Source organism: Drosophila montana, unplaced genomic scaffold (genome assembly GCF_035044405.1).
Source record: "Drosophila montana isolate Dmon_TW-CO22-7 unplaced genomic scaffold, ASM3504440v1 contig_1067_1, whole genome shotgun sequence".
In the NCBI taxonomy this organism is placed as follows: Eukaryota; Metazoa; Arthropoda; class Insecta; order Diptera; family Drosophilidae; genus Drosophila; species Drosophila montana.
The window spans coordinates 3,791-24,828 of record NW_026996058.1 but is presented as its reverse complement, the minus strand read 5'-3'; the positions used below and the strand labels follow the sequence as shown (position 1 = coordinate 24,828).

General features: G+C 45.4%; 1 long non-coding RNA gene across 1 annotated transcript; it reads left to right on the top strand.

The window, feature by feature from the left end:
* Nucleotides 1-1,063: 1,063 nt before the first annotated feature.
* Nucleotides 1,064-17,851, top strand: LOC135440718 (uncharacterized). Its single transcript, XR_010438353.1, has 3 exons — nucleotides 1,064-1,082; nucleotides 17,095-17,296; nucleotides 17,435-17,851. It is a non-coding gene; the product is annotated as an uncharacterized LOC135440718 (long non-coding RNA).
* The last annotated feature ends 3,187 nt before the right edge of the window (nucleotides 17,852-21,038 follow it).

The window sequence follows — 21,038 nt, the reverse complement described above, 5'->3', positions numbered from 1 at the left end:
CTGGGAATTTGCGCTGGCTGCTATCACGCGCGCACATATCTTTTGTGTTTCCTAACCGATCTTAATGAAATTTTCGACAAAACATCTTATTGTGGATAGAATATTTGTGTATTCTCAAAAAGTCAATTGCATATAAATTGTGGCTTAAATTGATGGGCAATACAAATAGGATAATTAACTTGATTTATAGTTTGTGGCGGTAGCGGGGAGTTGGCGATAAGTATAAAATTAAAGATACGTTATATATATATACTATTCTAGAAGCTTCATGTCAAGTTTGGTGGCTCTAGCTAATATTATTTGCCGAAATTGCTCAAAAGACAAGATTTCGATATCGATTACTTGGAAACGGGTCCATTTATCGAATATCGGAAACAAACTCGATCTCGTACTAGGAGGACCTACAGCTAAGTTTCAAGTCTCTAGCTCTTAAAGGGTCTGAAATCCTTGCGTTCGTTCATACATACGGACAGACGGACGGACAGACAGACGGGTATGGCTAGATCGACTCGGCTATTGATGCTGATCAAGAATATATATACTTTATATGGTCGGAGATGCTTCCTTCTGGCTGATACATACATTTGCACAAATACATTATACCCTTTTTACCCATTTTTAATGGGTTCAGGGTATAAAAAAGATGATGTGAAAATCAACCTAAGTCGTCAATGACACAATAAAAGGCAGAGCCATGTTGTTGATCGAGTTAAATCATCGACGTTTTTAAGAAAAATTAAATAATTCAGCGCGACTCCAACGACCTCTGCAGTAAATAAACCGTGAAATCTGATAACTTAGCACTCCTCAACTGATTCTAAGAAACCTTAGCAACACAAAATTTTCATGTAATGTTCTAAATAAAAAATTAATAAGTACAGAAAAATTAAACACAAGTCATAATTAAAAAAAGATATTTCATAAACCTAAATCTATTATTGTTACTGAATTTAAAACAATTTTTTTATTTGACTTTGCTAAAAAAAAATGTACGAAATAAAATAAACACAAATAATGCTAGTGACGAAGAATTGCTTCCTAGTCATAGAGAAATATTTGCGACAAGCCAAAAACAGCCAGCAGTGAGTATGAATAACGAACAGATCATTTAGTTAAAACAGGCCGCCATAAATGGGGCAGTACCAAAATAGGTAAGGTCATTTGTAATGAACCTAAAGATATTCGGAATTCAGTATCACAATTTGACGGCAACAAGGAAATACGATTCTTGCAACCGCAGCATAACAAATTTTAAGGCCGTATGACGGTAGAGCTCGACATTACCAAGCAGTTGCAATCATTCGCAAAAAAATTGGAACTCTGGCAGACGCAACACTAGTTTCGTTGTTAAAGTGTTAAATTTACTTCTTAGACTTTACTTGAGCGGACGAAATGCCGATTCGTATTATTTAGGAACAGTTGGATACAAGGGAGTGTTCAGTGTTCAGACGATCAGTCTATGTGGAGCCGAATGTGCATGTGAACCACACAACTGAAGAGCAGATAAGTGATCAAAGCTATGAGATCAGGGCTCAGTCAGAAAGCTATAGCGGTCGACGAAGATTTGTCCGATGCAATTTTTTGTGGCAAAAGAAAAGTTCCCAATATTTTGGGATGAGGATGCTGTGGAGGCAGTGAAAAATCTTGTGCATCGTGGGAGCTAGTAGCAGCGGGTTTAAACGATGCAAAAGACTTTGATAATTGCTGTCACACACAAGCACTGGAACCGCATATTCTCAGCTGATGGCTCTTTTGCAAATAATTCAGCAACAAAGCAAGCTTTTTGGATTCGTGAAGGCGCAGCGAGCGTGATAAATTTGCAAAAAGTCATAGTTTGAAAGTAGAAATAGCTGCGAGAACACGATGGCAACGCCATCCATCGACACCCAAGACCTGTAGTACGACCGAGGATCCATCCCCAACGGTTCCGAAGACTCCCACAGAGAGCGAATTGTGGGAGGACATTGTGGACCTCTTTGACGGTATCGACGGATGGGATACCAGCCTGGATTCAGTACTCGAAGAGGAGCCTGACACCAATGGAGAGACGGTCGCCCGCAGTGCCGACCTTAAGGTCACGCCGGGGAGCCCCGCAAAGAAACCCGTGCCCGTTTCCACCCCCTTGGGCTGGAAGGTGTTTCCCCGCGGAACACCATTGTCTTCGGGCATAGTGGAGCTAATGGCGAGAGAGGCGCGAATCCGCCGGTTCCGATGCCGACGCACCCGTTTCCACGTGTCCGACGGGTGGACGACTACAGCGTTACTCTGAACGCGAGAGGCGACGTTACCGTCACTTTCTCGAAGTGAGGGGGGGGTGGTGTGAGGCGGCTATGGAGATCATCCACCCCACAATTTTTCACGGCAAGGAGCCGTCGTCCCTTTGGCCAAATCACGGCAAGGAGCCGCTGTCGGGACAATTCATTAATTTTTCTTTAGTTTATAAGTATTAATTGTATTAGTTTAAGATCTTAGCGAAGTAAGAGGCAAGGAGCCATCAATACTATAAGCGATTCAGTATTAGCAGTAAAAAAGTAAAGTAACTGAACAAGAGTGAGTTTGAATTGAACCGCCAGCCGCCGCTACAACCGTGCGTTGTCGATCGGTTGCTCAACACCGTCTTCGAGAGCGCAACTTCAATTCGGCGGCGAAGAGCGAAAGCTCCGAGGCGAAGTTGCGAAAGCTCGCGGCAAAGTTGAGCAGCCGAGGCAAGCGCATGGCTCGCCGGCGAGCGTGCCGGCACTTTGGAAAAAACATTAAGGGTGAGTAGACGTGCGTCTCGACGAGAAAAATCATAGAGTGCATAGCGGAGCGCTAGGGCTCCAAAACAGTGCGGCAGGGCCTTAGTTCACGAGATACAATAAGATAGTAATAAACAATAAATGAATAAAAGTGCATATGCCGTGATTATCGAAAGAGAACTTGCTAGAACTTTATTCTCCGGTAACCCGTCTCGTTCTAACATCGGAATCAGCCGATGTTCAACCTAACCTAGAGTAGGAGCATGTGGTACGGGACTGTAGCCCAGGAGTGGGTATTACTGGTTAGCGTGGCGATAGTGTAGTTGGTGCGAGGCCACGGACCGATAGTGTAGTTGGTACGAGGCCACGGCCCGCTAGTGTAGTTGGTACGAGGCCACGGCCCGATAGTGCAGTTGGTGCGAGGCCACGGCCCGAAGAAGTAGCTAGTGCGAGGCCACGGCCCGATAGTGTAGTTGGTGCGAGGCCACGGCCAGAAGGAATAGCTGGTGCGAGGCCACGGCCCGACAGTGTAGGCGTGTAGCAATAGAGCTAGGCTTGGTTTGGTCAAAATACCCACTTCCCCTCCCTCCTTAAACCCTCTTTCCCAGCGAAATTATAAATGTTTTGTAATTCGCTGGACCTGGTAAGACTGAGAGTCATACCCCGGCCAGTAGCCTCTCTACAAGTGGCGCCCGAGCAGGGACATAGAGGCGTTTAGGGGGCGTGGCACGTCGGCGGATTAAAGCCCCGCAAGAGTGCCCAAGTAGGTATTTTCACAAAAAAAAATTTTATACAGGGTGTTTTTAGTCGGGCATACTCTAGAGTGAAGGTACCCTAGCGGTGGACGAGAGAATAATAATAACATATATGGGTGAAGTATACAACTATGGTAGTGGCGATCGCCCATGAGTTCGCGCTGGACAAGGAAGGGCGCGTGGATGAGCTGCGTAAGCGGCTGTCCACTTACGTGCAGGATGGCGGTCATTCAACTGAGATTTGGGCTCGGCTTGCTGAGTTGGAATCTCAGTACGCTAAAACTCTTGAGCCGCCATCCTGGGGCGTCCCACCCGACTTTGGCGGGCGGCCGCGTCAAAAGTCGGAGCCCGACTGAGAACGAAATCCGGTCCCGTAGGCAGCGCGTAGGCGAAGAGTTCAAGGAGTACTTGATAGAGCTGAGGGCTCTCATGCATCACGCCAGATACGAGCCGGCGCAAGAGCTGCACCGGTGCACGAAAACGCCGCTCCGGAATACAGGCTTTATGTGTGGCGGCAGGACTTCTCTACCCTATCCCAGCTAACTCAGCTGGCTGTGGAATACGAGACCGTCGTGAGGCAGATGGCGGAATACTCAGGAAGCCAATCCGGCAACCAGGGGGTCTTGAGTTCAAATAGTGCAGAACGGGCGAGGGTGGCAAAGTCCCCGGGGGGACATCTACATGCGGAACGCAGAACTAGGACATCCACTGAAGGTGGACGGTGGCCGGATCGTCAATACGGTAGAGATTGGCGGACGAACGATGCCTGCTACCATTGATACAGGGGCCACTCGCAGCTTCATGGGTGAAATTGCGTACGCAATTGGGCGATTCGGGGGAGAGTGGAGGACATACAGGCGCGCATTCGGCTGACAGATGGGTCCACGCTCGAAGTAGGGAAGGCATTGTTGTTGGACGTCGGCCTAGCAGGAAGGTGATCAGCATGTCGATGCTCATCATGCCCTCGATGTTAGACCACGTTATCCTGGGAATGGACTTCTTGGGAGCAATGCACTACAATACGCTGCGGGCAGGCGGAACTAGTCCTAGAGGCAGTGACGGCACCGGTCGTGGGGCCAGGAACGAGCGAGGAGCCGAAGGTCATGAAAGGGGAGCACCTGCTCGGCTACAGAGAGAACCGAAGGAAGGCCTCCCAGGTCATGAAAGGGGAGCACCCGCTCGGCAACCGACGGAAAAGGTAAGGAAAAAGGAAGTGAGGTCCGGCTCAGATCGAGAGCCTGAAGAGCCCAAATGGCGGCGCTTAAAGCTGCAAGGGCAGATCTACGCTGGTTACGGAAGCGGCACGGCGGAAACGTGCCAGGGAAAGGACGGAGTAGGAGCAATGGCCAGAATCCACACGGACACAGCATTGATGAGCAAGTGGATAAGCTGATCCAGGCAAATGCCATCGAGCCGTCGCGTAGTCCGCACAGCGCCCCAATCGTCTTAGTCAAAAAGAAGACTGGCGAGTGGCGCAAGTGCATCGACTACCGACAACTCAATGCACATTCCATTCCGGATGCTTATCCTGTGCCTCGTATTAATCACATCCTGGAACGGTTGCGTCACGCCCGATTCATTTCCACTTTGGATTTAAAGCACGGGTAGTGGCAGATACCAATGGCAGCCGACATTCGAGAGTGTACGGCGTTCACGGTCCCTGGAAGAGGTATTTGCAATGGCGGGTGATGCCATTTGGCTTACATTCGGCGTGTGCGATATTTCAGCGAGCCTTGGATACGGTAATACGGCCGGAGATGAAGCCTCATGCGTTCGCCTACCTAGACGACATCGTGGTAATAGGAGCAACGAAAGAACAGCATGTAGAGAATTTGCGGCAGCTTCTTCAGGGAGAGGTTGGTCTACCTAGGACATGTTATTTGCGGGGAAGGAATACGTACCGATCCAGAGAAAGTGGAGGCGATACGTAACCTGAGGGCCCCGACAATTTGTAAAGAACTGCGGCAGTGTCTCGGGATGGCGTCATGGTACAGGCGTTTCGTTCCTAACTTCGCCACTCAAGTACAGCCGCTCACAGCGCTCTTAAGGAAGGAGCGGAAATGGGCATGGGAGCAAAAACAGGAGGAGGCATTGCGTCAATTGAAAGATAGCTTGACGACTGCCCCTGTGTTGGCTTGTCCGGACTTTTCCGCCAAATTCGTCTTGCAGACTGACGCGAGTGAGTATGGCCTCGGCGCAGTGCTGACGCAGACGATTGAGGGACAGGAGCGGGTGATAGCGTACGCGAGCCGGAAGTTGCTGAAGGCCGAGGTGAACTATTCCGCCACCGAGAAAGAGTGCCTGACAATTGTGTGGTCGATCCGGAAGCTGGTACCCTAGAAGGGTACCGGTTCGACGTGATAACAGACCATCTAGCACTCAAGTGGCTTAACTCGATCGAGAGCCCGTCCGGAATAATCGCTCTATGGGCATTGAAACTGCAACAGTTCCAATTTGACGTCCATGTCCGTTCTATCGTCGAGGGAAGCTCAACGTCGTGGCCGAGGCCCCCTGCAAATGGGTCGCGAGTATGCGTGCTAGTATCGCCGAAGAGCCAGCCAAGTTCCCGGATCACACAGAAGAAAACGGACAGTTATATAGGCATTTGGGCTACCGGACGGACGACGAGGACTACATCCCCTGGAAACTATGCGTGGCCAGTAGTCAACGCCAGAGGGTACTGAGGGAATGCCATGATGCTCCCACGGCCGGTCATCAAGGCGTGAGGAAAACTGTGTCGAGGCTAAACCAGCGGTACTACTGGCTGGGTATGTTCCGCTACGCCGCTAAGTACGTGAGATGCTGCGAAGACTGCCAGAAGTTCAAGAGCGAGCAACTCAAACCGGCTGGGCTCATGCTGACGAGACGGTACTCTGTGGAACCAGTGGAACTGGTCCCTCTCAGGAGAGCGACCGCGGCACACCTGCAGACCGCATTCCGAGAGAGGATTCTAAGTAGGTTCGGGGTACCCAGGAAGTTCGTGTGCGACAATGGGGTACAGTTTACGAGCCGGAGCTTCAAGTCTTTTTTGGGGTCCCTGGGTGTAGAGGTCCAGTATACCGCCCCGTACTGTCCCCAAGAGAATCCCACTGAGAGGACCAACCGGACTGTAAAGACCATGATAGCGCAATGTATCGAGGGCCATCAGAGTTCATGGGACGAACTATTGCCCGAGACTTCGCTAGCGGTCAACACAAGCGTGGCGGACTCAACAGGATTTAGTCCCGCTTTTCTGATGCAGGGTAGGGAACCACGGTTGCCCGCAGCTCTGTACGATCAGGTAACTCCGAGGTCCGCAACTAGTGCGTTCGACCCTAGGGCCAAGGCGGATAGGTTAAAAGAGATCTTTTATATCGTCCACAGCAATTTCCAGCGCGCATCAAAGGACCAAGGCAGGCATTAGAACTTGCGGAGACGAGAGTGGCGGCCTTCGTTGGACTCGATGGTCCTATTACGGCAGCACCAACTATCCAACGCCGCTGAAGGCTTCGCCGCGAAGCTAGCACCCAAGTTTGACGGCCCCTATAGGGTCGTCTTATTCATATCCGCCAATATTGTGCGCCTGGTGATACTACGGTGGAGGGCGGCAAGAGGAGCCGCCTCACCAGTTCCGTCATACCTTGTACTCCCGGCGGACCAACATCATGGAGAGACTGGACGGGATGGTCATGCTGATGGCCGTCGAGGTCACGACCATGTTCGTGGAGGCGCCATTCGCGCGAAATTCACCACCGTATACGGAAGAGCCCCCGTCCCCGCCTCTTGCATTCCACTCGCCACGGTCATCGGGAACTACAACCCCAACCGCGACCGGCGAGGTGGACGAGGATGAGTTCCTACCGCTCGAGACGGGTGAGTTGAGCAAAGTTGAGCAGCCGAGGCAAGCGCATGGCTCGCCGGCGAGCGTGCCGGCACTTTGGAAAAAACATTAAGGGTGAGTAGACGTGCGTCGCGACGAGAAAAATCATAGAGTGCATAGCGGAGCGCTAGGGCTCCAAAACAGTGCTGCAGGGCCTTAGTTCACGAGATACAATAAGATAGTAATAAACAATAAATGAATAAAAGTGCATATGCCGTGATTATCGAAAGAGAACATGCTAGAACTTTATTCTCCGGTAACCCGTCTCGTTCTAACATCGGAATCAGCCGATGTTCTACCTAACCTAGAGTAGGAGCATGTGGTACGGGACTGTAGCCCAGGAGTGGGTATTACTGGTTAGCGTGGCGATAGTGTAGTTGGTGCGAGGCCACGGCCCGATAGTGTAGTTGGTACGAGGCCACGGCCCGCTAGTGTAGTTGGTACGAGGCCACGGCCCGATAGTGCAGTTGGTGCGAGGCCACGGCCCGAAGAAGTAGCTAGTGCGAGGCCACGGCCCGATAGTGTAGTTGGTGCGAGGCCACGGCCAGAAGGAATAGCTGGTGCGAGGCCACGGCCCGATAGTGTAGGCGTGTAGAAATAGAGCTAGGCTTGGTTTGGTCAAAATACCCACTTCCCCTCCCTCCTTAAACCCTCTTTCCCAGCGAAATTATAAATGTCTTGTAATTCGCTGGACCTGGTAAGACTGAGAGTCGTACCCCGGCCAGTAGCTTCTTTACAATATATATATCTTTAATTTTTAGCTAACGCAGCCCAACACTTTTTTTTCATGTAAAATGAATTGTTGGTTGACGAGTAGAGGAGACGAGGAGTAGTGCGGCCTGCTTCGTGTTCGAGCTCATTGAGGTCCCTATTTTTTTAATTTAAAATTTATGATGTAAGCAATTTATTTTTATTATTGCTAAAGCAAACAAGCTCACAGCGCGAGCTGCATTTGGTGTTGGTAGAAGAGGGTTCAAGGTATGCCCTAGTGGGGAACTCTTCATTAGAGCAATTTGCCAGTTAGTTTTTAGTTTGTCTCATTTTTCTAATCTCAATATGAATCTGAATCGAAAGTAAAACGCTTACCACTACCCCGTTGATGTGATTTAATGCTATTTGCAAATTATAATATATCTTGATAATTTGTTGTATTATTTGTAATGCGTTTTCGTCATTAGCTTTACCTAAATATCTGTTAATTTCCATTCCCTATTTTTTCTTCCATATTCATACATTCTGTTTCGTTGTTGCATATATTCAAATTTTTTCGTTTCATCTTTATGTCAGTCGTTTTTCTTGATATTTTTCTTTATTTATTTTGATACTAGCGGGTATAACCCGGCCTTGCCCGTGGCATGTATGTTATAAAATCAAAAAAGCTTTGAATATGATATTGAAACTGATCGGACGGGAATCAAAAAACTTTTATGCAAATCGGAAAACTTTTAAAATTCACCAAAAAAAAACCTTAAAAATGCACTTTCCACCGAAGGAGTTTAGATTTTGCGAGAAATGTGAAACACGTCTCTAATGATTTTTCTTATAGATCTTTGGAAATAAATTTGAACACAAAACGTCATCCGTCAATCTTCGACCCCCATTTGCACCAAGGAGGGATGGATTTTTCAAAAAGTGTGAAACACCCCTCAAATGAATTTGAATATAGATCTTTGAAAATGAGTTTGGGGCCGATCGGATGGTAAACATCAAACTTTCATACAACCATTTTCCGCCAATTTACCACTGTTGCAGGTGGAATTTTCCAAATCGTCGAAATACGAATTCATTAAGTTCTTATGTAGAGCTTTGAAAATAAGTTTGAAGCAAATCGGACACAACTTAAAACGCCGCCCAAAAAATCTTTAAATCGCATTCCCCCCGAAGAAGTTTGAATTCTGCGAAAAGTGAGAAACACGTCTCAAATGATTTTTCCTATAGATCTCTGGAAATTAATTTGAGTGCGAAACGTCACCCACCAAATCTTTGACCTCCATTTCCACCAAGGAGGAATTGATTTTCCTAAAAGTGTGAAACACCCCTTAAATGAATTTGAACAAAGATCTTTGAAAATAAGTTTGGGGCCGATCGGATGGTAAACAGAAAACTTTCATACAACCGTTTTCCGCCAATTTACCACTGTTGCGGGTGGAATTTCCCAAATCGCTGAAATACGTATTTATTAAGTTCTTATGTAGAGCTTTGAAAATAAGTTTGAAGCAAATCGGACACAACTTAAAACGCCGCCTAAAAAATCTTTAAATCGCATTCCCCCCGAAGAAGTTTGAATTCTGCGAAAAGTGAGAAACACGTCTCAAATGATTTTTCATATAGATCACTGGAAATGAATTTGAGCGCGAAACGTCACCCACCAAATCTTTGACCTCCATTTCCACCAAGGAGGAATGGGTTTTCCGAAAAGTGCGAAACACCCCTCAAATGAATTTGAACAAAGACCTTTGAAAATAAATTTGGGGCCGATCGGATGGTAAACAAAAAAGTTACATACGAACGTTTTTCGCGATTTTTGCACACTTGCGAGTGGAATTTCCCGAAACCCCGTCTTAACGTGCACCTACATCACATAAGGTAGCTACAGAGAAAATTTCAGCTTCCTAGCTCTTACGGTTTGGGCTGTGCGTTGATCACCAATCAGTCAGTAAGTCAGTCAGTCAGTCAGTCAGTCAGTCTGGACAAACAGTTTTATATATAGAGATTAATTTTTATTTGATATATTGCGTTTAATTTTCCTTTTTCTACTTATCCCAGTCCGTTTATTAGTTCTTTTTTTGTAATTATACAAACCGCAGAAAACTTTGAGAATTTGTCTATTCTTGTTACAACATATTTGGAGTTGATGAGGTATAGATCTGTGTGGTCTATCGCCTTTTTGAAATATTAGCGGCCGTCTGTCATATTTTAGTGTATCGCATGTATTACATTTTCTTAAGGGTTGTCCTAGTTTGACTTTTAACTGTGGGAAGTAGCATAATCTTACAATATTTGTTATTTTTTCATACATAGTTTATATAACTTTCTATATGCAAAGTAGGTTGAGTAGGCCTTCTAGGGCATAGTATGCTGTTTGATAAGTTTTTTTACTGCTCTGGTGCTCTGAGTCTGGTGTCTAGTCTAGTCCCAATAATCCGTCGAACAAAATCCATGAATACCAAAAACTCAACTTCTCCTTTTTCAATAAATTCTTTATACATGTTGTTAAATCAGGCTGTTATAGTGCGATTTTAATTTCTAATTTTACGAGTTTCAGGTCGATTAACGATTGTTGGTTATTGAATCGTCAATATTTTGTAGTTTTTGTTCGGCTTAATTTAGAGTTTCTTCTTGGTCTTGTGTTTCTGTATTATAAAATTGTTGTTGACTACCGACTCTTAATACTCCTGTTCTAATCTTGGTTTGCCCACTAGTAACGTCTTGTTTGTCTGTTTTTTTTTTATGGCATAATTGCCCTCCATGTCATATTGCTGCCTTAATTGCAGTTCATTTTGTAGAATCCAGTGTTTTGCTCGTTGTTTTATCTATTAATATTTGGCACCTTTTTAAACTTTTTGGTGTTGAGGGTGAACGGACGTGCTCGCGGATGAAAGTTAAAAATCCAAATCCGTGTGTGCGCCCAAACAGCCAAAACGCGGCTTGTACAATTCCAAAAATTTAAAAAAAAAACTAAACGAATTGCTGAATTTTATGTGAATCAAAATAAAATCAATCCAAAAAATAAGATGGTCCCAAATTGAGCAAGTAGTCTGCGTTGCCGTGCTGACATTCACCGAACCAGCAGCAATGCCAATACAGCCACCATGCCAGTGAGTGCTGACAACAGTAATGCACCCACAATAAGTAACAAGGGGCCGTCTCGAACTAACTAGGTAGGCCAACTCCGAATACCTAAATGTTCAACAGCTGCCAATAAATACTCCGCGCTGATGTCTGCAAGAGGTACTTCAGTTTCACCTTCTTACCCTTTAATGGATGCCCAAGACCCCTGCAGCAGCCCACATGCTGGTGCTAGGGCGATTACAGACATTTACGTCCTAGTAAATATAATTTTTTTTTTTTTTTATTGTATTGAATCAAAAATAGCATAAATTTTTATTACAACACAGTTGGCTTAGGTGATATTACGCCAAGCCTGGTTGAGTCCTCAGTCCTCAGGCGGCTTTTTTGAATAAGGCTGCATCATCACGTAGGTAGTCGGGGGACTCTAGGGCGTCTCCTATGTCGTAGTTGGAGGAGGTCCTTGAACGATCTTCTCTTGAGCATCCTGACTACACACCTCCCAGCGAGGTCTCTTGCTACCCGGTTGCAGTGTCGCTGCGAGCGTTCGTTGTACCGGTTGGCTGTCTATGGTCTCCATTTTGAGGTCCCTGTGCAAGGTGGAATTTCTGACATACCAGTCAGCACCGGTAATTCGGCGCAAGGCCAAGTTTTGGAGTGTCTGAATCCGTCTTCGCTTTGTCCGAGATGCAAGGCCCAAACCTGAATACCGTATCTCCAAGTTGGTGACACCACAACGTTGTAAACTGCCCGTTTGAAGCGAAGTGGCAATTGGCTGTTGGGGTTTAGTGGCCAGTTGGCCTTGGCCATCTTATAGCGGCACTGCTTAAGAAGGCCGTCGATGTGCGCCCGAAAACTAAGCCTCTTATCCAGTACAATTCCAAGATACTTGGCGCTTCTGCCAGGGTGAAGGGGGCTACCATCTATCCAGACTGCTAGAGCCTTGCCACGCCTCAGTGTGTAATTGACCGCCTGGCACTTCGAGGCATTGAGCTTGATGTTCCACCTGCGTGTCCAGCTCTCAAGCAAGTGAATGTATTCCTGGGCACCGTCAGTGGCTTCGTACTCGCAGTGGGCTGAGTAAAATATTGCCACGTCATCGGCAAATGTAGCCATCAAGTATTTGCCTGGTGTGGCAAACTCGTGTAGTTCACCCGGAGTGGGGATGTCTGCCGTGTACAAGTTGTAGAGAAAGGGGCCCAGTACGCTGCCTTGGGGGACACCCCCCTTCATTTTGCGAGCTGGAGAGATTGCTGTTCTAACTTTGACTTCGAACTTTCGCTCCATTAGATAAGAGCGCAGAAGTAGAAAGAAGGGGCGGGAAGACTCATCTTGATTTTATGGAACAATCCATCAATCCAGACTCAGTCGAAGGCCTGCTTAACGTCTACAAAGACTCCATAGCGGTAGTCTTTGTCGTCGTAAGCCTTAATAATATGGTTAATCACTCTGTGAACCTGTTCAGCAGCGCCATGTCCTCCCCTAAATCCAAATTGGTGATCAGGAAAGATGGCCATGTGATCCATAAGCATTGAAAGTCGGGCGACAATCAGTCTTTCCCAGACCTTCGACAAGGAAGGCAGGAGACTGATCGGCCGATATGACTCAGGGTCATATTCCGGCTTGCCCGACTTATGAATCATATTGACCCTCGCTAACTTCCACTGGGCAGGGAAGTGTTGCGTCCTTAATATGGCGTTGAAGATCAACGTTATAAAAAGGAGCGCGCGCATTGGTAGGGCCTTCAGAGTGGTGAGGCATATTCCATCATGGCCCGGTGCTTTAGCCTTGGGAAGGACTTTGACGACGTTGATCCCCTCCTCCACGCGGATGGGGCAGATAGGTGGTGACATCTGTAGCGGTGTCTCCAACGCTCGGGTTGTTTCATCAACCTCTTCTGAGGAGGCCAGATTGAAGGGAGTAAACCGTTTCTCCAGGTGGCTGGCGAAAGTATCAGCATGCTCTTCGTCTGTAAGGCAGTATTTACCATTGTGGCGAAGAAGGGGAACGGTTCTCCAGGGTTGGCGCTTCAGGTTTTTAGTTGCTCGCCAGAGCGAGTATCCTGAGTCATGGGTATAGTCCATGCTCTCCAACCTTCTAGAGAAGGATGCGTCTTTGTGTCTGCGAAGGGCCTCCTTGAGTTGCCGTTCCGCTCTTCACCACTCCGCCTTGTCCCACGGATGCTGTGTCGTCTGGAACCTGCGTCTGCTCCGCCATTCGATCCTGAGCAGGTTGGCTATGTCTGCGGGCAGCCCGTTGCCAGCATTGTCCAGCCGCCTGGCAACTGGTGGGGAGGTGGCTTCGGCTGCTGCTGCGCGAATCTTTGCGTTGAGCAGCTCGATGGCGTCCTCAACACCCCGTCCAGTGCTGATTTCGATGTTGAGGTGAATACTTTCACTCATCTGGAAGACACCGAGATCAGTGCGTGCGTTGATCAGCCTCGGTACTGCGCTGACCACCCTGACCCTGCTCTCCAGGATGACTATCAGGGCCAGGTGGTCGCTGAGGAGATCTCAATCGTCAGCGATTGAGCGGCACTGGTAAGGGATCCCGTGGTAGATAGCGAAGTTAATACAAGACGGAGTGCCTCTGCTGCCGTACGGGTATCTTGTAGGCGAACCTGTGGCCAGTACTTTCGCTTGACGATACGCTAGGCTGCTAGCTAGTTGTAGGCCGCGCGAATTGCTGTTATTTGCGCCCCACAGCCAGTGATGTGCATTCCAGTCGCCCCCCACCAGATATCTGCTTCCAGCCGAGTTGAGTATGACGTTGAAGGCGTCAGTCGACGTCTGCTCATTTGGTCTGCAATAGACTGCTCCAAAGTCCACGTTACCAGCATCAGTGGAGACTTTCACAGTCGAGTATTGGTAAACACGGTTAGTAATACTCAATTGCGGAAAGTGAACCAAGATACTCCGAACGAGGACAGCGCAACCACCGCTAGCTGAGCGATTTTGAGTCCAGTGTACAGGGTATGCCTCGAAGCCAAAGATTTTAGGGAAAGTAGGATCGTTGGATCTAGTTTCTGACAGCAGAACTATTCCGATGGCGTGTTTTTGTACTGGGGCCTCCAGCTCTAGTACTTTACCTGAAATGCCATTGGCATTCCAGATTAGCACCTTCAGTGGTGTGTTCATTTGGATAGTAACGCGGTTAAAAGGGTAAGGATTTGCTGTTGCATACCCAAAACCTGCTGTTGCATTTCTGTCATCCTCTCGATAGCTCGGCTCATGTCCTTGATGGCAGAGGAAAGTCCTTCCCCGTTTCCAGATGTCTGCTGTTGCGCAGTCAGCCTCTCCTGTTGCTGTTCCCTCAGCAATCTATGTAGCCTAGCTTGCTCTGGTCCTTCTCGCTGGCTAGCGCTGGGGACGTTGTTCTCTTTGCTGAATGCAGCTAGTCCTCTTCTGGTGGCACCGGCGTATGAAAGCCCTTCTACTTGTTCAGTGGGTGCTGTACGGGGGAAGACAACAGGTGTAGGCCCATGATCTTTATTGCTGCGGCTTCGGTTAGCTTGAGTCGGTGGGAGATTTTTCATTTTGGCTGGCTTTGGGGCCCCGCACGCTTTGTATATTCAGTGAACCACTCGCAGCCCTTATAGTTGGCAGGGTGGTTACCACCGCAGTGAACGCATGTTGCCGGTACTGAGTCGGGCCGTGTGCAATCAGCAGAGCGATGATTGAGCCTGCATTTATTGTTCATTGTTCCTATGGTAGCTTTGCTGCTCGGATTGTGCACGTGGAGAACGGTATGGCCCTGGCTCCACAGGTCGTCGATGAGCTCTCGGTTGAGTGTGGAGTGGTGGAGGCCTTTGACTACTATGCGGTAGGGTCTCTCCTCCTGCAGCTGGTATGAGTAGAGCTCAATTTTAGGTTCTTCCAGTATTTGTATGATGGTCCTGTATGTGGGCACATTATTGGCTAGGAGTCGCATAGTCCTACATAGGTTGGATTTGATGGTCAAGCTATCCACTACTTCGGATAGTATGAGCCACACGTCGTTGATATCGTCGATGTGATTTAGGACAATGGGGGGTGGCTTATTTTCTCCAGTGGGGGCATTGTGGTTGGCTCTTTTTTCGGGCACGGAGGAGCTGGTGCTGCCATTGGCGACAGCTTTGGGCTGGCTGCCGCCCCCAACCTGAGGAGTTGCTGAGGTATGCAAGTTCTCTTCTTGCTCGGCCTCAGATTCGTCAGTATCCATGTCTTCGACGTTATCGGGTGGGGCCAAGAGTGCATATCTATTGGAAGCATCAGTGCCACCTGGACTGATGTCAGTTTTGTTCAGTTTTCGCCGCGCGGCAGGTGGGCTCCTGCTGTCTGAGACTTTGCGCTTGTCGTTAGTTTTTTTTGCCTGTGCTTGAATCATTCGAGCCGCGAGTGCGGCGTGCGAATTGGGTTTGATGATATCTATTATACGCACTAGGGCGTCAACGTCTCTATTTGCACTAGCACCAGCATGTGGGCTGCTGCCGGGGTCTTCGGTTTCCATTTAAGGGTAGGAAGGTGAAACTGAAGTACTTTTTCCAGACATCAGCGCGGAGAATTTATTAGCAGCTGTTGCTAAGCGGCTGTTAAGCATTGAGGTGCTCGGCGGCGTAGCGGCGTCAGCATTTAGTTGGCCTACCTCATTAGTTAAAGACGACGGCCCCTTGTTATTGATTGTGGGTGCATTGATGTTATCAGCACTTACTGGCATGGTTGTTCTATTGGCATTGCCGCTGGGTGTATGTCAGCACGGCAACGCAGCCGAATTGCTCAATTTGTGACCACCTTATTTTCTGTTTGATATTTTTTCGATCCACCTAAAACAAAGTGCTTTGTCAGCAATTAGTTTTGTTTTAATTTTTTTTTTTTGTCGTTTTTGTGAAATTATTGGTGCTTTTCACTCTTTGTGCAGAGTTGCAATAGCCGCTTTGGCCGTTTGGGCGCGCACTCGAGTTTTGGTTTTTAATTGTTTTCCACCAAAAAGTGACTTAATAAATATTATTGATATCATAAAACCGGCGAAAAAAGCGCAAGTCTTAGACAGCAGGACCCCACCTGCCGTGCGGCGAAAACAGAACAAGACAGACACCAGTCCAGTTCGCAAACATGCTTCCAATAGATATTCGCTCTTGGCACCCCCAGATTACGACGAAGGCATGGAGACTGACGAACCTGAGGCCGAGCAGGTAATCTCAGCCCAAGAAGGAAACTTGCCTGCATCAGTGACTCATCAGGTTGGGGGCGGCAGCCAGCACCAGCTCCTCCGTGCCCGAAAAAAGGGCCAACAACAACAATGGAGGAAAGAAATATATGCTAAACATTTATAATAAAAAAAAATAATAATAATAAAAGAAAATATTTGCTACCTACTGCAGTTAAGGGGTTGACTGTTATAGTTTGCTCTTCGATTTGAGCCTAAATTGCTCTTCTTATTTGCTGAAAATGTTGGTTTCCGATATAATTTAAAATCTGATTAGTTACTATGTTTAAAATTGGTATGATCCAAGAACGCTGAAGCAAATTGATGGACCCGTCTTATGTATGTAATGTCACTCGAAGGCGGCGTGTGTATTGTAATTTATGTAAAAATGAGGAGTTACAGTTATTTTCAAGTGATCGGTGCCCATAATGCCGTCCTAATATTGTTGTATTACTGTTATGTGGGTGATCTATTGAATTGCTATCAGTCGAAACGTAGGTTCTTAAATGGCAAAATATTCTGTTTTCCTCGATATTTTCATCAAACTTAGAAACTAATTTGCGAGAGTCACTATTCTTACATATTTGCAAAACAGTATGACAAATGTTCTGAAGGGTAGTTAATCTTCGGCAAGCCAAAGATATTCTGACTTTCTCGTTTCCGATTAGATTAGGTGCCCCAATGTATCCAAAAAGTAAGTTCGGTAACAGATACAAAAGAAAATATTATGGTTTTAATTAAATAAAATAAAATTATATCCTTATTGCAGGTAAATATAATCGGCCTATAATATTACAAAAAAAGCAGGATGAAGGGAAAGTTTGGTGGGAAATGCATGACTACTGTGATGACAAGTTCTATAAAAACATTCTTTTTAACTTACCTTTAAGTGACTGTGATGATGGTATAGTTTTTTATATATTCAATGATAAATCATTTCCTTCAACTATGAGTTTCCTAGAAAAAACTGGGTATGTTTATTTAAAAAAATTGATTCTCTAAATTTATAGATATGTACAGTCCTAATATATTTTTACGGAAAAATCGCAATGATCTTCCACAACTACACAACTACAACTTCTTTTTGTTAATGGTTGTTTTTTATTTAGGATAATTGGACTCTACACAACATGTGTTTACGTTGTGTCTCGCCTCATCAGGTCATTGATAGCCAATAACCATCGTCGAATAATGTTTGAGGACTTACCATACGTAGACCGAATATTGAAGCTGTGCAACGACATCTACTTGGTTCGGGAGACCAAGGAGTATCGTTTGGAAGAAGATTTGTATGGTAAACTTATATTTCTCTATAGATCACCGGAAACCCTAATTAAATGGACGCGGTACAAAGAAGAGTTTATAGATGATAATTCAGAACGAAGCACCAGAAAAGCCCAGCGAGGCTTAGATGGAAATGATCAAAGTTAAAAGCCATCTCAATCGACAATACCTACATAGTTACCATCTTAATTCCTCATAAACAGTTATGCAATAAAGAAATATATGAAAAGCATATTACAGATTTATTACGAAACCTATATTTTTATATTGATTTGTTATTTTTCTATGCCCAATGCAAAGAGTTGCACATTGCAATTGGTGGTGGCCTCCTAAAATTTGGCGCATGTTAGAACATATGCCACTCAAGCGCTCTATCATATTTTAGTGTGTCGCATGACTCCTGTCTTGAATATGACTTACCCGTTTAGTGATTTTTACGCTATCGTGATTTCGTCGTTCTGATTTTCTAGTCCAAAATGGGTTGTGTCTCCGCAGGTCCCTTCGATGGAATGTTTTTCGTTTACTTTAATGTCAATTTGAATTCTATATGTATATTATATTATTTTCAAATTTGGCTAACCGTAATCTCCATCTTACTAACTTCAAAGTAGGTTCTTTGATGCTCATTAACCATGTCGATAGTAGGTGGTCCGTTAGTATTATAAATCTACTACGTACAGACAGGGCCTTATATATTTTATAGCCCATACAATCGCAGAATTTATTTTCTATTAAAGAGTACTTAGTCTCACACGTCACAAGGGTTCTACTCGCGTGTGACACTGGTCTATAATTATAGATACATAGGTCTATTTCATAATTGCCTCGAAATTTGGGTCGTTACATGGCATAGTTTTACAGTGTTTACATTTTTTTTTAATTTTTCGTCTATTTCTTCTGTGTTGCGTTGTTTTAGTTGCTTCGTCAGTGGTTTCGCTAAGCTTGCAAAGTCTATTTTGTATAATAATTTTTTATAATTTTGTATAATTCTAAAAAAGGCTTTTATTTATTTTTTTCATTATAATTCCGTTTACGTTTCTTTTTTTTGAAAATTCTGATTTATCTTTTTGTAACTTTAACTTAGCCTGTCGTAGTTTCCTGCAATGATGTGAAAAAAATTACTATATCGTTCATATTACCCCAGCCATATTCCTTTGGAATGCAGCTGGGGCATTAGTTGTTGGTGTTTGTGGTAAAATATGTCCTTAAATTTCTTACATATTTTTTATTAAATTCTAGTATATCTTCGATGTTAAGGTGCTTCGTGTTTATTTCTACTTTGTTGTTTTCTTCGCCTTCGTTGCTTATTTTTTAGCTGAGCATTTGTACCATTTTGTGTTAATTGTACTTCTGTACCACTAATAGTATTTCGTAGCATGCAGAAGGGTATAAAGGCAATCTTATGCCCTATTCAAGAGGAAACTAGCTTTATGCGGTAGATGTTCTTTAGGAGATGTGAAGAGATTCGGAGGGCGTGCACTTCTAGCTCTAAGCTACGCTCGTCGGATTTGGCGTGGGTTTCTCCACTTTCCTTGACATGTCACTCCTCTTGCACTCGGAGAGATTAAGTGTACTGACTATATAATAATAAGATTAAGGTCCAATAGTGTGAAATCGAGCTGTTCCCAAAAATAAAAGCAAATGCAAGCGGCGGACTGTTATGTGAAAATACCAGTGGCTAGTGTGCAGCGTAGTTTTCTACAAGCTATCGGTACCATCCGGCCAGACCTGAGAATCGTTCAATTGCTTCACCGTGGTTGACTGGGAATCTATTAATCGCTTTAACCTTGCCCAGGTCGACTTTGAGCTGTAGCACTAACCATACAATGCATAGACTTGTCAAACGTCGGAATAATCGGATACCGATAAATCGTCAACGACTAAGCCCCATGGGGCTCCGCACTTGCCGCTCGTTTTCACTTTGATATGGAAAAAATGCAAGTGATCTTTTAATGTATTTTTCGACATTTTAAACATTTTGCGTTAAATGGTTTTATGGCAGGCAATAAACAATAAGAATGTGCAGCATGCGTCTGCATCCATATCAAAGTGCAAACGAGCGGCAAGTGCGGTTCACCTGTTTTCGTTGCCTGTTCACACATTTGTGCCTAACGCGGCCGCAAGCCCACCGTCGCCCAAATTTACGCACCCATTGATGAAAATATCTCTGTCTCACGACAAACCAGGCAGGCAACCAACACGCACACAAACGCATAAATGCTTCCATCCATATAGAAAATTGTGTAAGTGTGTGTACTTGGCAGGCCCAAAAAGTTATTAAGCACACATGCCAGCGTTCAGGTACCCTTACCCTTACACCATGCATGGAAAATAGGAGTTTTGCACATGAACAGGCCAAACCCTTTAATAATGTCACCCAACTGCTTACTCGAAAGAGTGTGCGTGTGCACAAGTAGCAAGTCGAAAAAATTGAACATTTTCAATGTTTGGTCTTTTCTTAAAATATTCGACAAGCCGACGAAGAATTACCCTTGCAGAAATACGACATAGTTTTTTTTTTAATTTTAAGCAAATTTGGTCCACACAGTAAACAAAAAAATTAAAATATAATATATACAAATATATCATTTAGGTCATTTAAGTTTTTAATAAATATAAATATATCAGATTCTTCTCATTATGCCTGACTGGACGAAGAAATACATGATAGAGCATTTGAATGTGTGTGCCTTTTGCCACCACAGGCACAAAAGGCAGACAATTGAAGAAAAAATCTCTGGCTCGCGACAAACGCCGCGATCTACTTGTGCGCACATCCACACAACACAACCATTTGTAGGCTTGTAGATCTCGGGGTTTTTGAGAAGCTATGCAGGGAGAAGGAGATTCACACAAGTGCGCAAAGCAATAAGTGTGAGCGAGGCACAATCTGCACACGCATACACAAATATGTATGTTTTTGGGCTGTAAGGATTTAAAACTAACATACATATATTAAGAAATAGCATCAGCCGCAGCGACGTTGTGCGCTGAGCGAGATGCGGCTTCATACTGAACGCTCGGCTTTCGAGGCCGGCGTTCGGCTGCCACTCTCAGCAGTCTTACTTTGTCTGGGCACACTAAAATGGTCGCGGACACCAATGGGGCTCAGTCGTTGACGATTAATTCATCTCTGTCATACAAAATTTTGACTTGGCTATATTAATAGTTAAATTCGCCTTACAAAGATATATACCTATTTCTCCTAACAGATTCATATGTGAGAGGCATCACTTTATTTTTGTGCAAGGCCCTATTTGGTATTGTAAATGCCGAGCATAGTCTACACTTCTTATAAAGCGGGATATGCCAGAATGCCAGTGTTAAATGCCACCTACATGTAGTAACGGGTACACACTTCTTACAGCGTCAGCTTGTTCAGTTATCTGGAATCGAAGCACAAACGAATTTTCTTTCCCTTCTGTACTA